The sequence below is a fragment of the Notechis scutatus genome, chromosome Z (genome assembly GCF_049901735.1).
Source record: "Notechis scutatus isolate UNSWTSFEM ecotype Mainland chromosome Z, rNotScu1.2, whole genome shotgun sequence".
NCBI lineage: Eukaryota > Metazoa > Chordata > Lepidosauria > Squamata > Elapidae > Notechis > Notechis scutatus.
Genome location: NC_142025.1, coordinates 122,728,084 through 122,741,947, shown reverse-complemented (window position 1 = coordinate 122,741,947; position 13,864 = coordinate 122,728,084). Strand labels below are relative to the sequence as shown.

Below are 13,864 nucleotides of genomic sequence, written 5' to 3'. Positions count from 1 at the left end.
TGGGAGGAGGGGGGACTGGGAGCTGGACTGGCGGCGGGGGGCGCCCCTCCCAAAAGAGCAGGCAAGGCTTCTCTCTCTCCACCCCCCCCCCCCAGTCAGTCTCTGGGCTTTCATGACAGGCAAAGGAGTCCCCCAGGGCAGCCTCTGCTTTCCTCCCTTGGGCTCTGCCTTTCTCTCCTCCTCTATTTCTTTCTCTCCTTCTCTATTTCTCTCCTTCTCTATTTCTCTCCTTCTCTATTTCTCTCCTTCTTTCTCTCCTCTCTTTCTCTCCTTCTCTCTTTCTCTCCTTCTTTCTCTCCTTCTCTATTTCTTTCTCTCCTTCTTTCTCTCCTTCTCTATTTCTCTCCTTCTTTCTCTCCTCTCTTTCTCTCCTTCTCTCTTTCTCTCCTTCTTTCTCTCCTCCTCTATTTCTTTCTCTCCTTCTTTCTCTCCTTCTCTATTTCTCTCCTTCTTTCTCTCCTCTCTTTCTCTCCTTCTCTCTTTCTCTCCTTCTTTCTCTCCTTCTCTATTTCTCTCCTTCTTTCTCTCCTTCTCTATTTCTCTCCTTCTCTCTTTCTCTCCTTCTTTCTCTCCTTCTCTATTTCTCTCCTTCTCTATTTCTCTCCTTCTTTCTCTCCTTTCTCTCCTTCTCTATTTCTCTCCTTCTTTCTCTCCTTCTTTCTCTCCTTCTTTCCCTCCACTATTTCTTTCCTTCTCTATTTCTCTCCTTCTTTCTCTCTTTCTCTCTCTCTCTCCCTCTCCCTCCTTCTTTCTCTTTCTCTCTCTCTCTCTCTTTCCTTCTTTCTCTCTTTCTCTTTCTCTCTTTCCTTTCTCTCTTTCTCTCTCTCTCTGTCTCTCTCTCCCTCTCTCTCTCTCTCTTCCTCTGTCTCTCTTTCCCTCTCTCTCACTTTCTCTCTCTCTCTTTCTCTCTGTCTCTCCCTCTCTGTCTGTCTCTCACTTCCCCCTCTCTTTCTCTCCCTCTCTCTCACTTTCTCTCTCTCTCCCTCTCTCTCTCTCACTTTCTCTCTCTCTCTCTCTCTTTTTCTCTGTCTCTCCCTCTCCCTCTCTCTCTCTCTCTCTCCCTCTCTCCCTCTCTGTCTTTCTCTCTCTCTGTCTGTCTGTCTGTCTGTCTCTCTCTCTCTCTCACTTTCCCCCTCTCTCTCTGTCTCTCCCTCTCTCCCTCTCTCTCTTTCTCCCTCACACTCTCTTTCTCACTCCCTTTCTCTCTCTTACTCTTCGTTTCTCTCCCTCACACTGTCTCTTTCTCTCCCTCCACACTCTCTCTCTCTCTCTTTCTCTCTTTCTCCCTCACACTCTCTTTCTCACTCCCTTTCTCTCTCTTACTCTTCGTTTCTCTCCCTCACACTGTCTCTTTCTCTCCCTCACACACTCTCCCTCTCTCCCTCTCTCTCTTTCTCCCTCACACTCTCTTTCTCACTCCCTTTCTCTCTCTTACTCTTCGTTTCTCTCCCTCACACTGTCTCTTTCTCTCCCTCACACTCTCTCTTTCTCTTTCTCTCTCTCTCTTTCTCTCTCTCTCTCTCTGTGTGTTGCAGAGAAGCAAGAGGTTCTGGGCTTGGCCAAGGTGGGCCGGGTTCAAAGAGGGGAAGGGGGCGACTCGTTTCACCTGGGAGACCTCAGCATCTAAGAAAGAAAGATAGGAAGGGGGAGAGAGAGAAAGAGAGATAGAAAGAGAGAGGGGGGGGAAGGAAGGAAGAGAAAGGAAGAGAGACAGGAAGGAAGGAAAGAGAGAAAGAGATAGAAAGAGAAAGACAGAAAGGAAGGAAGAGAAAGAGAGAGGAAGGAAGGAAGAGAAAGGAAGAGAGAGATAGAAAGAGAAAGAGAGACAGGAAGGAAGGAAAGAGAGAAAGAGATAGAAAGAGAAAGACAGAAAGGAAGAAAGAGAAGAGAAGGAAAGAGGAAGGAAGGAAGGAAGAGAAAGGAAGAGAGAGATAGAAAGAAGAAGAGAGACAGGAAAGAAGGAAAGAGAGAAAGAGATAGAAAGAGAAAGACAGAAAGGAAGGAAGAGAGAGAGAGAAAGAGAGAGGAAGGAAGGAAGGAAGGGGGAGAGAGAGAAAGACACAAAGAGAGAAAAAAGGAAGGAAGGGGAGAAGAAGAGAAACAGAGAGAGGAAGGAAGGAAGGAAGACAAAGAGAAAGAGGAAGGAAGGGAGAGAGAAAGAGAGAGAGAGAGGAAGGAAGGAAGGGGAGAGAGAAAGTGAGAAAGAGGAAGGAAGGGAGAGAGAAAGAGATAGAGAGACAGGAAGGAAGGAAAGAGAGAAAGAGAGATAGAAAGAGAAGACAGGAAGGAAGACAAAGAAAGAAAGAGAGAGGGAAGGAAGAAGGGAGAAAGAAAGAGAAGAAAGAGAAAGGAATGAAGGGAGAGAGAGGAAGGAAAGAGAAGAAAGAGAAAGAGACAGGAAGGGAGAGAAAGAAAGGGAGAAAGAGGAAGGAAGGGAGAAAGAGAGAGAAAGAAGGAAGGGAGGGAGGGGAGAGAGAAAGAGGAAGGGAGAGAGAAACAGAGAAAGAGAAAGAGAGAAGGAAGGAAGGAGAGAAAGAAAGAGAGAGGGGGGAAGGAGGAAGGGAGGGAGGGGAGAGAAAGAAGGAAGGAGAGAGAAACAGAGAAAAGAGAAAGAGAGAGAGGAAGGAAGGGAGAGAAAGAGAGACAGAGGGAAGGAGGAAGGGAGGGAGGGGAGAGAGAAAGAAGAAAGAAAGAGAGGAAAGAGAGAAAGAAAGGAAGGAAGGGAGAGAGAAGAAGGAAGGAAGAGAGAAAGAGAAAGAGACAGGAAGGAAGAGAAAGAAAGGGAGAAAGAGGAAGGAAGGGAGAAAGAGAGAGAAAGCGGAAGGGAGGGAGGGGAGAGAGAAAGAGAGGAAGGAGAGAGAGAAACAGAAGAAAGAGAAAGGAAGGAAGGGAGAGAAAGAAAGAGAGAGAGAGAGAGGAGGAAGGAGGAAGGGAGGGAGAGGGAGAGAGAAAGAGGAAGGAAGGGAGAGAAAGAGAGACAGAGGGAAGGAGGAAGGGAGGGAGAGGAAGGAAGGAAAGAGAGAAAGAAAGAGACAGGAAGGAAGAGAAAGAAAGAGAGAAAGGAAGGAAGGGGAAGGAAGGGAGAAAGGAGAGAAAGAAAGAGAGAAAGGAAGGAAGGGAGAGAAAGAAAGAGAGAGAGAGAGAGAGAAACCTCTGAGGTTGCCTCTTTGCAAGTTTTTTTTTTGGGGGGGCTTTGTGCTGTCCTGACCTTTGCAGAGTTCCAAATTCCCCCCACCCCAACCCAACCCAGAGGGGTGTGAGGAAGGGAGGCCCAAGAACCCTCCCCTCCCCCAAGGCCTGGCCATGCCTCCCTCCCCCTCCCCACTCGCCCTGGAGGAAATGGTGGGGAGAGGGGGCTGGAGAAGGGAGTTGCTGTGCCCCCTCGAGGAAGGGGGTGGGTGGGGGTTTGCCCTTCCGTGGGGAGGGTGGGGGTGGGAGGTGCGGGGACAGGGGGTGGGTGGGTGGGGAGTGGGGGTGGCAGAGGGAGAAGAGGGAGGCCTGAAAGAGGAAATGCCAGCTGGAAAATGGCTGCCAGCGGGGGGGGACCGAGACTCCCTCCCTCCTGGGCAGGGTGGGGGGTCCCCAATGGAGGCTCCCAGGGGTGCAGTTTTCCATTTTGGGAGGGTGGGGGGCACCCTCTCTCTCTTCACCGGAGCCCTCTGGGCAACCACCTTATTTATTTACTTACTTACTTATTTATTTACTTATTTATTTACTTATTTATTTATTTCTTACTTGCTTACTTATTTTCTTACTTATTTATTTATTTACTTACTTATTTTCTTACCTACTTATTTATTTACTTATTTATTTATTTATTTACTTATTTATTTACTTACTTACTTATTTATTTATTTTCTTATTTATTTTCTTATTTATTTATTTACTTATTAATTTACTTACTTATTTATTTTCTTACTTACTTACTTATTTTCTTTCTTACTTACTTATTTATTTATTTACTTATTTATTTTCTTTCTTACTTACTTATTTATTTATTTATTTATTTACTTACTTATTTTCTTATTTATTTATTTTCTTTATTTACTTACTTATTTATTTTCTTACTTACTTACTTACTTATTTTCTTACTTAACTTACTCACTTATTTTCTTACTTATTTATTTATTTTCTTACTTATTTATTTATTTACTTACTTACTTACTTATTTATTTTCTTACTTATTTATTTATTTATTTACTTACTTACTTATTTTCTTTCTTAGTTCCTTATTTATTTGTTTACTTACTTACTTATTTATTTATTTACTTATTTATTTGTTTACTTACTTATATTTATTGTTACTTACTTACTTACTTATTTTCTTACTTTCTTTCACTTTCCCTCTGTCTTTCTATTTATTTATTTACTTACTTATTTATTTACTTACTTACTTCCTTACTTATTTATTTATTTACTTATTTATTTGTTTACTTACTTACTTACTTACTTATTTATTTATTTACTTACTTACTTATTTTCTTTCTTAGTTCCTTATTTATTTGTTTACTTACTTACTTATTTATTTATTTACTTACTTTCTTACTTACTTACTTACTTCCTTACTTATTTATTTATTTACTTATTTGTTTGTTTACTTACTTATTTTCTTACTTACTTACTTATTTATTTGTTTACTTACTTACTTATTTATTTATTTACTTACTTACTTATTTTCTTACTTACTTACTTACTTATTTATTTACTTATTTATTTATTTACTTACTTATTTTCTTACTTACTTATTTATTTGTTTACTTACTTACTTATTTATTTATTTACTTATTTATTTGTTTACTTACTTACTTATTTATTTATTTACTTACTTATTTATTTGCTTACTTACTTATTTACTTATGTATTTATTTGTTTCTTTGGTTGTTTGTCTATTGGTTGATTTCTTTTTAAAACTTCCGGTGTGCGCACTTCCTTCTTCCTCCTAAGATGGGGGCTGTTCAACCTCGGGCTGCTTTTCACAGAGGTGGACTCCAAGTCCCAGAATTCTCTTCCCACCCCCCCACCCCCCTTCCGGGCTTCTTCCAGGAGAAAGTTCTGGACTTAGAATTCAGGTTCCACTTGAAAGCCAGGTGGACTTCAACTCCCAGAATCCCCTATTCCACCATAACCACCTCCTTCCTAGAGCGGAGAGGTTGCAGAGGAAGGGATGACAAAGAGAGGAAGTGAGGAGAGAGAGAGAGTTGAAGATCTTAGTGAAGCTGACTGAGGAATTCTGGGTGTTGGAGTCCTCCAGCCTTAAATCAGGGGTCTCCAACCTGGGCCCCTTTAAGACTTAGTGGACTTCAACTCCCAGAATCCTCCATTCAACCATACCTCGTTACTTTTTTTTTTCTCCTCCTTCCTAAAGCGGAGAGATTGCAGAAGAAAGGATGGCAAGAGAGGAAGCAGGCAGAGAGAATTGAAGTCTTAGCTAAGCTGGCTGGGGGGAATTCTGGGAGTTGGAGTCCACCAGGCTTAAATTAGGGATCTCCAACCTTGGCCACTTTAAAGACGGGTGGACTTCAACTCCCAGAGTTCCCCCAGCCAGCTTCGCTAAGACTTCAACTCTCTATGCCTGCTTCCTCTCTTGTCATCCCTTCCTCTGCGATCCGCCTTCTTACTCTGTTGTCATCCCTTCCTCTGCAATCTTCCTGCTTACTCTCTTGCAATCCCTTCCTCTGCAATCCGCCTTCTTACTCTCTTCTCATCCCTTCCTCTTCGATCTGCCTGCTTACTCTTCTCATCCCTTCCTCTGCAATCCGCCTTACTCTCTTGTCATCCCTTCCTCTGCAATCCGCCTGCTTGCTCTCTCGTCATCCCTTCCTCTGCGATCTTCCTGCTTACTCTCTTGCAATCCCTTCCTCTGCAATCCGCCTGCTTACTCTCGTCATCCCTTCCTCTGTAATCTGCCTGCTTACTCTCTTGTCATCCCTTCCTCTGCAATCCACCTGCTTACTCTCTTGTCATCCCTTCCTCTGCAATCTGCCTGCTTTCTCTCTTGTTATCCCTTCCTCTGCAATCTGCTTCCTCTCTCATCATTCCTCCCTCTGCGATCCGCCTTCTTACTCTCTTGCCATCCCTTCCTCTGTGATCCGCCTGCTTACTCTCTTCTCATCCCTTCCTCTGCAATCCGCCTGCTTCCTCTCTTGTCATCCCTTCCTCTGCAATCTGCCTGCTTACTCTCTTGTCATCCCTTCCTCTGCAATCCGCCTGCTTCCTCTCTTGTCATCCCTTCCTCTGCAATCTGCCTGCTTCCTCTCTTGTCATCCCTTCCTCTGCAATCCGCCTTCTTACTCTCTTGTCATCCCTTCCTCTGCAATCTTCCTGCTTCCTCTCTTGCCATCCCTTTCTCTGTGATCTGCCTGCTTACTCTCTTGTCATCCCTTCCTCTGCGATCCGCCTTACTCTCTTGTCATTCCTTCCTCTGCAATCCGCCTGTTTGCTCTCTCGTCATCCCTTCCTCTTCAATCTTCCTGCTTACTCTCTTGTCATCCCTTTCTCTGCAATCTCCCTGCTTACTCTCTTCTCATCCCTTCCTCTGCAATCTGCTTGGTTACTCTCTCATCATCCCTTCCTCTGCAATCCGCCTTCTTACACTCTTGCCATCCCTTTCTCTGTGATCTGCCTGCTTACTCTCTTCTCATCCCTTCCTCTGCGATCCGCCTTACTCTCTTGTCATTCCTTCCTCTGCAATCCGCCTGCTTGCTCTCTCGTCATCCCTTCCTCTGCGATCTTCCTGCTTACTCTCTTGCAATCCCTTTCTGTGCAATCTGTCTGCTTACTCTCTTGTCATCCCTTCCTCTGCAGTCTGCCTGTTTACTCTCTTGTCATCCCTTCCTCTGCAATCTGCCTGCTTACTCTCTTGTCATCCCTTCCTCTGTAATCCGCCTGCTTTCTCTCTTGTCATCCCTTCCTCTGCAATCTGCTTGCTTACTCGTCATTCCTTCCTCTGCAATCTGCTTGCTTACTCTCTTCTCATCCCTTCCTCTGCAATCTCCCTACTTACTCTCTTCTCATCCCTTCCTCTGCAATCTCTCCACTCTAAGGAGTAGGAGGGGAAAATAACAACCAACAGGTCTGGTTGAGTGGGGAATTCTGGGACTCGAAGTCCATCAGGCTTAAAGTAGCCCAAATTTGGAGACCCCTAGTCTAGATCCTCGACTTACAACGGTCTGTTTAGTGACCGAAGTTACGACGGCGCCAGGGGAAAAAGAAAAGGGACTTAAGACCGTTTGTCAGCTGACAGTTGCAGTCTCCCCGTGACCCAAATTTCCAACGCTCGGCGACTGGTTCCTATTTACGACGGTCGCAATGTCCAGGCGCGGGGTGGGTGGGGTCACACAAAGTCAATTGGGGGGAGGAAGCCACTTAACAACCAGGTTACTTAACTGAGCAGCTTCAGGGAATTGGCTGAACCACGGCGTGACGAAAGGTGGGAGAATGGGAGACAATCTGCTTTGCTTAGCGGCGCAAATTTGGAGGTCAGCTGCGGTCGTGTGCGAGGCCTGCCTGTAGAGGCACCAGCGTGGGGGTTCAAAAGCGTGGGGAAAGTCAAAATATTGATCAAGTTGGGTTTAATCCTGCCCCCTCTGTCAGCAATGGTATCCGGTCTTCCTGCTTGGGGGGGAAAAAGGGGGGTTGGACTGGATGACCTCCAGGGTCCCCTTCCAGCTCTGTTATTATTCTGTTGTTAGTCAGAAATTGTGGGAGCTTCATCCCTGGAAGCTTTGAGGAAGAGACTGGACTGCCTGCCCCCTGTCAGAAATGGGGTGGGGTTCTCTCCTGCTTGGGTGAGGTGTGGGTTGGGCTAGATGACCTCCAGGGTCCCTTCCGACTTCTATTCTGATCCGGTTAGTAGAGAATTTGTGGGAGCTTTCATCCCTGGAAGACTTTTCAAGAAAGAGCCTGGGTGGCCATTTTGTCAGCCATGTTGTCGGGGAGGAGTTGGGGGTTGGACTAGATGACCTCCAGGGTCCCTTCCGACTTCTATTCCGATCCTGTTAGTAGAGAAATTTGTGGGATCTTTACATCCCTGGAAGACTTTTCAAGAGAGAGCCTGGGCGGCCATTTTGTGTCAGGAAATGGTGTCGGGGGTCTCCCTGCTTGGGAGGAGATGCGGGGTTGGACTGGATGACCTCCAGGGTCCCTTCCGACTTCTATGGCGATCCTGTTAGTAGAGAAATTTGTGGGCGCTTCATCCCTGGAAGACTTTTCAAGAAAGAGCCTGGGCGGCCATTTTGTCAGCCATGGTGTCAGGGAGGAGTTGGGGGGTTGGACTGGATGACCTCCAGGGTCCCTTCCGACTTCTATGACGATCCTGTTAGTAGAGAAATTGGTGGGCGCTTTCATCCCTGGAAGACTTTTCAAGAAAGAGCCTGGGCGGCCATTTTGTGTCAGGAAATGGTGTCGGCGGGGTCTCCCTGCTTGGGAGGAGATGCGGGGTTGGACTGGATGACCTCCAGGGTCCCTTCCGACTTCTATGACGATCCTGTTAGTAGAGAAATTGGTGGGCGCTTTCATCCCTGGAAGACTTTTCAAGAAAGAGCCTGGGCGGCCATTTTGTGTCAGGAAATGGTGTCGGCGGGGTCTCCCTGCTTGGGAGGAGATGCGGGGTTGGACTGGATGACCTCCAGGGTCCCTTCCGACTTCTATGCGATCCTGTTAGTAGAGAAATTGGTGGGCGCTTTCATCCCTGGAAGACTTTTCAAGAAAGAGCCTGGGCGGCCATTTTGTCAGCCATGGTGTCAGGGAGGAGATGGGGGTTGGACTGGATGACCTCCAGGGTCCCTTCCGACTCTTAGGATCCTGTTATTAGAGAAATTTGTGGGGAGCTTTCATCCCTGGAAGTTTTTTACAAGAAAGAGCCTGGACTTTTGGTGTGGGTTCTCCTTCTTGGGCGGGGTGGGGGGTGTGTGTGTGTTGGGGGGGGTTGGGCTAGATGACCTCCAAGGTCCCTTCCAACTCTGTTCATCTGGATGTCTCTGGGTGTGTGTGTCTCTTGCTTGGGTGTCCCCCCCCCTCCTCTGCTGGTGGAGGGGTGGGGTGGGGCGTCGGGGCTGGGAATTCTGGGTCCCGTGGTCCCAGCCCGTGGTTGCCAATGAAGCCTTGGGTGTGTTTGAATGAAATTTCCCGCTTTGTAAAGCCTTAGTAAGGTCCTCACACGTTGCACAACCACCACCACAACCACCACAAAGGTTGAGAGTTTGGAAGAAGAAGAAGAAGAAAAAGTGCAGAGAAGAGTAACTCGGAGAGGATGGAAGGCCGGGAGTTTGGCTCATTGAGAGAAAAGGACTAGGGGTTATGTAGTAGTAGGAGTAGTAGTAGTAGTAGTAGTAGTAGTAGTAGTAGTAGGAGGAGGAGGAGGAGTCCACGATTTGAGGGGCTGTCCCAAAGGAGAGGGGAGGGGGAGGGAGGGCGGATCAAAGCACCAGAAGGCAGGAGAGGAAACCAAGAGATGGAAGGAACCCCCTCCAAGAACAAGGCACCAGTGGAACTCCTTGCCACTAGACGTGGAGGGGGTGTCCCTCCCTGCAGGCTTTGAAGAAGAGACTGGAACGGCCTCTTGTCTGAAGGGGTGTCGGGGTCTCCTGCTTGAGTGGGGGTTGGACTAGGAGATCTCCGGGGTCCCTTCCAACTCTTTTCCTTCCTTCCTTTCCTTCTCTTCCTTCCTTTCCCTCCTTCCTCCCTCCCTCCCCTCCCCTCCCCTCCCTTCCTCCCTTCCATCCTTCTTCCCTCCTTCCCTTCCTTCTTCCCTTCCTTCCTCCTTTCCTTTCCTTTCCTTTCCTTCCATCCATCCTTCCTTCCTTCCTTCCCTTCCTTCCTTCCTTCCTTCCATCCTTCCTTCCTTCCTTCCCTTCCTTCCATCCTCCCTCCCTCCCTCCTTTCCTTCCCTTCCTTCCATCCTTCCTTCTTCCCTTCCTTCCCTCCCTCCCTTCCACCCTCCTTTCCTTCCCTTCCTTCCATCCTTCCTCCCTTCCATCCTCCCTCCTCCCTCCCTCCCTCCTTTCCTTCCTTCCATCCTTCCTTCCTCCCTTCCTTCCTTCCTCCTTCCCTTCCCTTCCCTTCTTTCCATTTTCCTCCCTCCCTCCCTCCCTCCCTTCCTTTCCTTCCTTCTTCCCTTCCTTCCCTCCCTCCCTTCCACCCTCCTTTCCTTCCCTTCCTTCCATCCTTCCTCCCTTCCATCCTCCCTCCCTCCCTCCCTCCCTCCTTTCCTTCCTTCCATCCTTCCTTCCTTCCTCCTTCCTTCCTCCTTCCCTTCCCTTCCCTTCTTTCCATTTTTCCTCCCTCCTGCCTCCCTCCTTCCTTTCCTTCCTTCTTCCCTTCCTTCCCTCCCTCCCTTCCACCCTCCTTTCCTTCCCTTCCTTCCATCCTTCCTCCTTCCTTTCCTTCCTTCCCTTCCTTCCATCCTTCCTCCCTTCCATTCCTTCCTTCTTCCCTTCCTTCCCTCCCTCCTTTCATTCCCTCCCTTCCATCCTTCCTCCCTCCCTTCCTCCCTTCCTTTCCTTCCTTCTTCCCTTCCTTCCTTCTTTCCTTCCTTCCTTCTTTCTTTTCCTTCCTTCCTTCCTTCCTTCCTTCCTTCCTTCCTTCCTTCCTTCCTTCCTTCCTCCCTCCCTCGCTCCCTTCCTTCCTTCTTTACTCTCCTTCCTTCCTCCTCCCTCCCTCCTCCCTCCTTCCCTTCCCTTCCCTTCCTTCCATCCTCCCTCCCTTCCTTTCCTTCCTTCCCTTCCCTTCCTTCCATCCTCCCTCCCTCCCTTCCTCCCTTCCTTTCCTTCCTTCTTCCCTTCCTTCCTTCTTTCCCTTCCTTCCTTCCTTCTTTCTTTTCCTTCCTTCCTTCCTTCCTCCCTCCTCCTTCCCTTCCCTTCCTTCCATCCTCCCTCCCTCCCTCCCTTCCTTTCCTTCCTTCTTCCCTTCCCTCCTCTCCCTCCCTCCCTCCTTCCCTTCCCTTCCTCCCTTCCTTCCTTCTTTCCTTCGTTCCTTCTTTCCTCCCTCCCTCCCTCCCTTCTCCCTCCCTGGAGGCTTGGAAGAAGAGACTGGAACAGCCCCTTGTCTGAAAATGGGAGAGGGTTGTGCTGGCTGCGCAGGGGGGTTGGATTAGATGACCTCTGGGGTCCTTTCCAACTCTTCACTTCCCTCCCTGTCTCCCTTCCTTCTCCATCCTTGGAGGCCGGTCAGAAGAGACTGGAGCAGCCCCTTGTCTCCAATGGCCTGGAGGGTCGGGGTCAGTGTGCCTCCTGCTTGAGCAAGGGGGGCTGGACTAGAAGACCTCCGGAGGGCCCCCTTCCCGCTCTCTACTCCATTCCTAAAGAAACGCAGGCTTGCCCCTCCCTCTTTCCCCCCACCCCGGCCTTGCGAGTCTTGTCAGTCAGCCAAGCCCCCTCCCTCCCTCCCCTGCAAGCCCCTCTAGGCATCTCAAAAGCCCCCTCGTTTGTAATGGGGGGGTGCGTGCTTTGGTGGTCTGGCCTCCTGCAAAGAGCCAGGGCTCCCATTTTGGGGTGCACGGGGGCCAAAGGTGCCCATTTGGGGAAGGTTGCACCCTCCTGACCCTCCCCCACTCCAGTGTCTGCCCCCACTTGTTTTGGGGAGCCAGGAAGGTCCCAGCCTGGCCTGTTTCCCCCCATTTGGGATGGTTGGTTTTTCTTCCGGCCGCTCTAGGAGCTCAGTCCTTGTCTCTTCCCCCAGGAGAAGGAGCAGCCCCCAGCGTCCGCCCCTCCCACCCATGGCTGCTTTCCCTTCCCACTTCCTCCCTCCTCATCCCTTTCTCAGCCCGTTGCCCAGGCAACCGCCTCCTGGACCATAGAGTAGGCTGTGTGTGTGCGAAAGAGAGAGAGAGAAAAAGAGAGAGAGAGAGAGAGGCCGGTTGCCTTAGCAACTCTGTGGAACTGCTGGCAATGGGCAGAATTAGCCTGCAGATGCTGTATTCTAGGCACTGGGCCACGCCAGCTTCCTTCCTTCCCATTTCCTTCCTTCCCTACTTCCTTCTTTTCCTTCTTCCTTCCTTCCCTTCTTTACTTTCCTACTTCCTTCTTCTTCTTCCTTCCTTCCCTCCCTTCTTCTTTACTTCCCTACTTCCTTCTTCTCCTTCTTCCTTCTTTCCCTTCTTATTCTCTACTTCCTTCTTTTCCTTCTTCCTTCCTTCCCTTCTTCTTTACTTCCCCACTTCCTTCTTTTCCTTCTTTACTTCCCTACTTCCTTCTTTTCCTTCTTCCTTCCTTCCCTTCTTCTTTGCTTTCCTACTTCCTTCTTTTCCTTCTTCTTTACTTCCCTTCTTCCTTCTTTTCCTTCTTTCCCTGCTTCTTTACTTTCCTACTTCCTTCTTTCCTTCTTCCTTCCTTCCCTTCTTCTTTACTTCCCTACTTCCTTCTTTTCCTTCTTCTTTACTTCCCTTCTTCCTTCTTTTCCTTCTTCCTTCCTTCCCTTCTTCTTTACTTTCCTACTTCCTTCTTCCTTCCTTCCCTTCTTCTTTACTTCCCTACTTCCTTCTTCTCCTTCTTCCTTCTTTCCCTTCTTATTCTCTGCTTCCTTCTTTTCCTTCTTCCTTCCTTCCCTTCTACTTTACTTTCCTACTTCCTTCTTTTCCTTCTTCTTTACTTCCCTTCTTCCTTCTTTTCCTTCTTCCTTCCTTCCCTTCTTCTTTACTTCCCTACTTCCTTCTTTTCCTTCTTCTTTACTTCCTTCTTCCTTTTCCTTCTTTCTTCCTTCCCTGCTTCTTTACTTTCCTACTTCCTTCTTTACCTTCTTCCTTCCCTTCTTATTCCCTACTACCTTCTTTTCCTTCTTCCTTCCTTCCCTTCTTTACTTTCCTACTTCCTTCTTTTCCTTCTTCCTTCCCTTCTTCTTTACTTTCCTACTTCCTTCTTCTCCTTTCTTCCTTCCCTTCTTCTTTACTTCCCTACTTCCTTCTTTTCCTTCTTCCTTCCTTCCCTTCTTTACTTCCCTACTTCCTTTTCCTTCTTCCTTCCTTCCCTTCTTTACTTCCCTACTTTCTTCTTTTCCTTCTTCATTCCTTCCCTTCTTTACTTCCCTACTTCCTTCCTTTCCTTCTTACTTCCTTCCCTACTTCCTTCTCTACTTCCTTTCCTTCTTACTTCCTTCCTGCTTCCTTCCCTACTTCCTTCTCTGTTTCCTTTCCTTCCTATTTCCTTCCCTATTTCCTTTACTTCCTTCCCTTCTTACTTCCTTCCCTACTTCCTTTCCTTTTTACTTCCTTCCCTACTTCCTTGCTTCCTTTCCTTCTTACTTCCTTCCCTTCTTCCTTCCTTCCTTCCTTCCCTGCTTCCTTTCTTCTTCCTTCCTTCCCGACTTCCTTCCCTGCTGCCTTTCCTTCTTACATCTTAGATGAACAGAGTTGGAAGGGACCTTGGAGGTCATCTAGTCCAACCCCCTCTGCCCTCAAATATTGGAAGGCTGCTCTCCTGTCTCCCCTGGTCCTTTTGTTCATTAAAATCAGATGAAAGTCAGATGAACAGAGATGGAAGGGACCTTGTAGGTCATCTAGTCCAACCCCCTTCGGCCCTCAAATATTGGAAGGCTGCTCTCCTGCCTCCCCTGGTCCTTTTGTTCCTTCAAATCAGATTATGAGTTGGGAGGGACCTTGGAGGTCATCTAGTCCAACCCCCTTCTGCCCTCAAATACTGGAAGGCTGCTCTCCTGCCTCCCTGGTCCTTTTGTTCCTTAAAATCAGATTATGAGTTGGAAGGGACCTTGTAGGTCATCTAGTCCAACCCCCTGTGCCCTCAAATATTGGAAGGCTGCTGTCCTGTCTCCCCTGGTCCTTTTGTTCCTTAAAATCAAATGAAAGTCAGATGAACAGAGATGGAAGGGACCTTGTAGGTCATCTAGTCCAACCCCCTTCGGCCCTCAAATATTG

General features: G+C 48.0%; 1 protein-coding gene across 1 annotated transcript in view; it reads left to right on the top strand.

The window, feature by feature from the left end:
* GNB2 (G protein subunit beta 2) overlaps positions 1-13,864 on the top strand; it is a 38,257-nt gene that overhangs the window by 635 nt on the left and 23,758 nt on the right.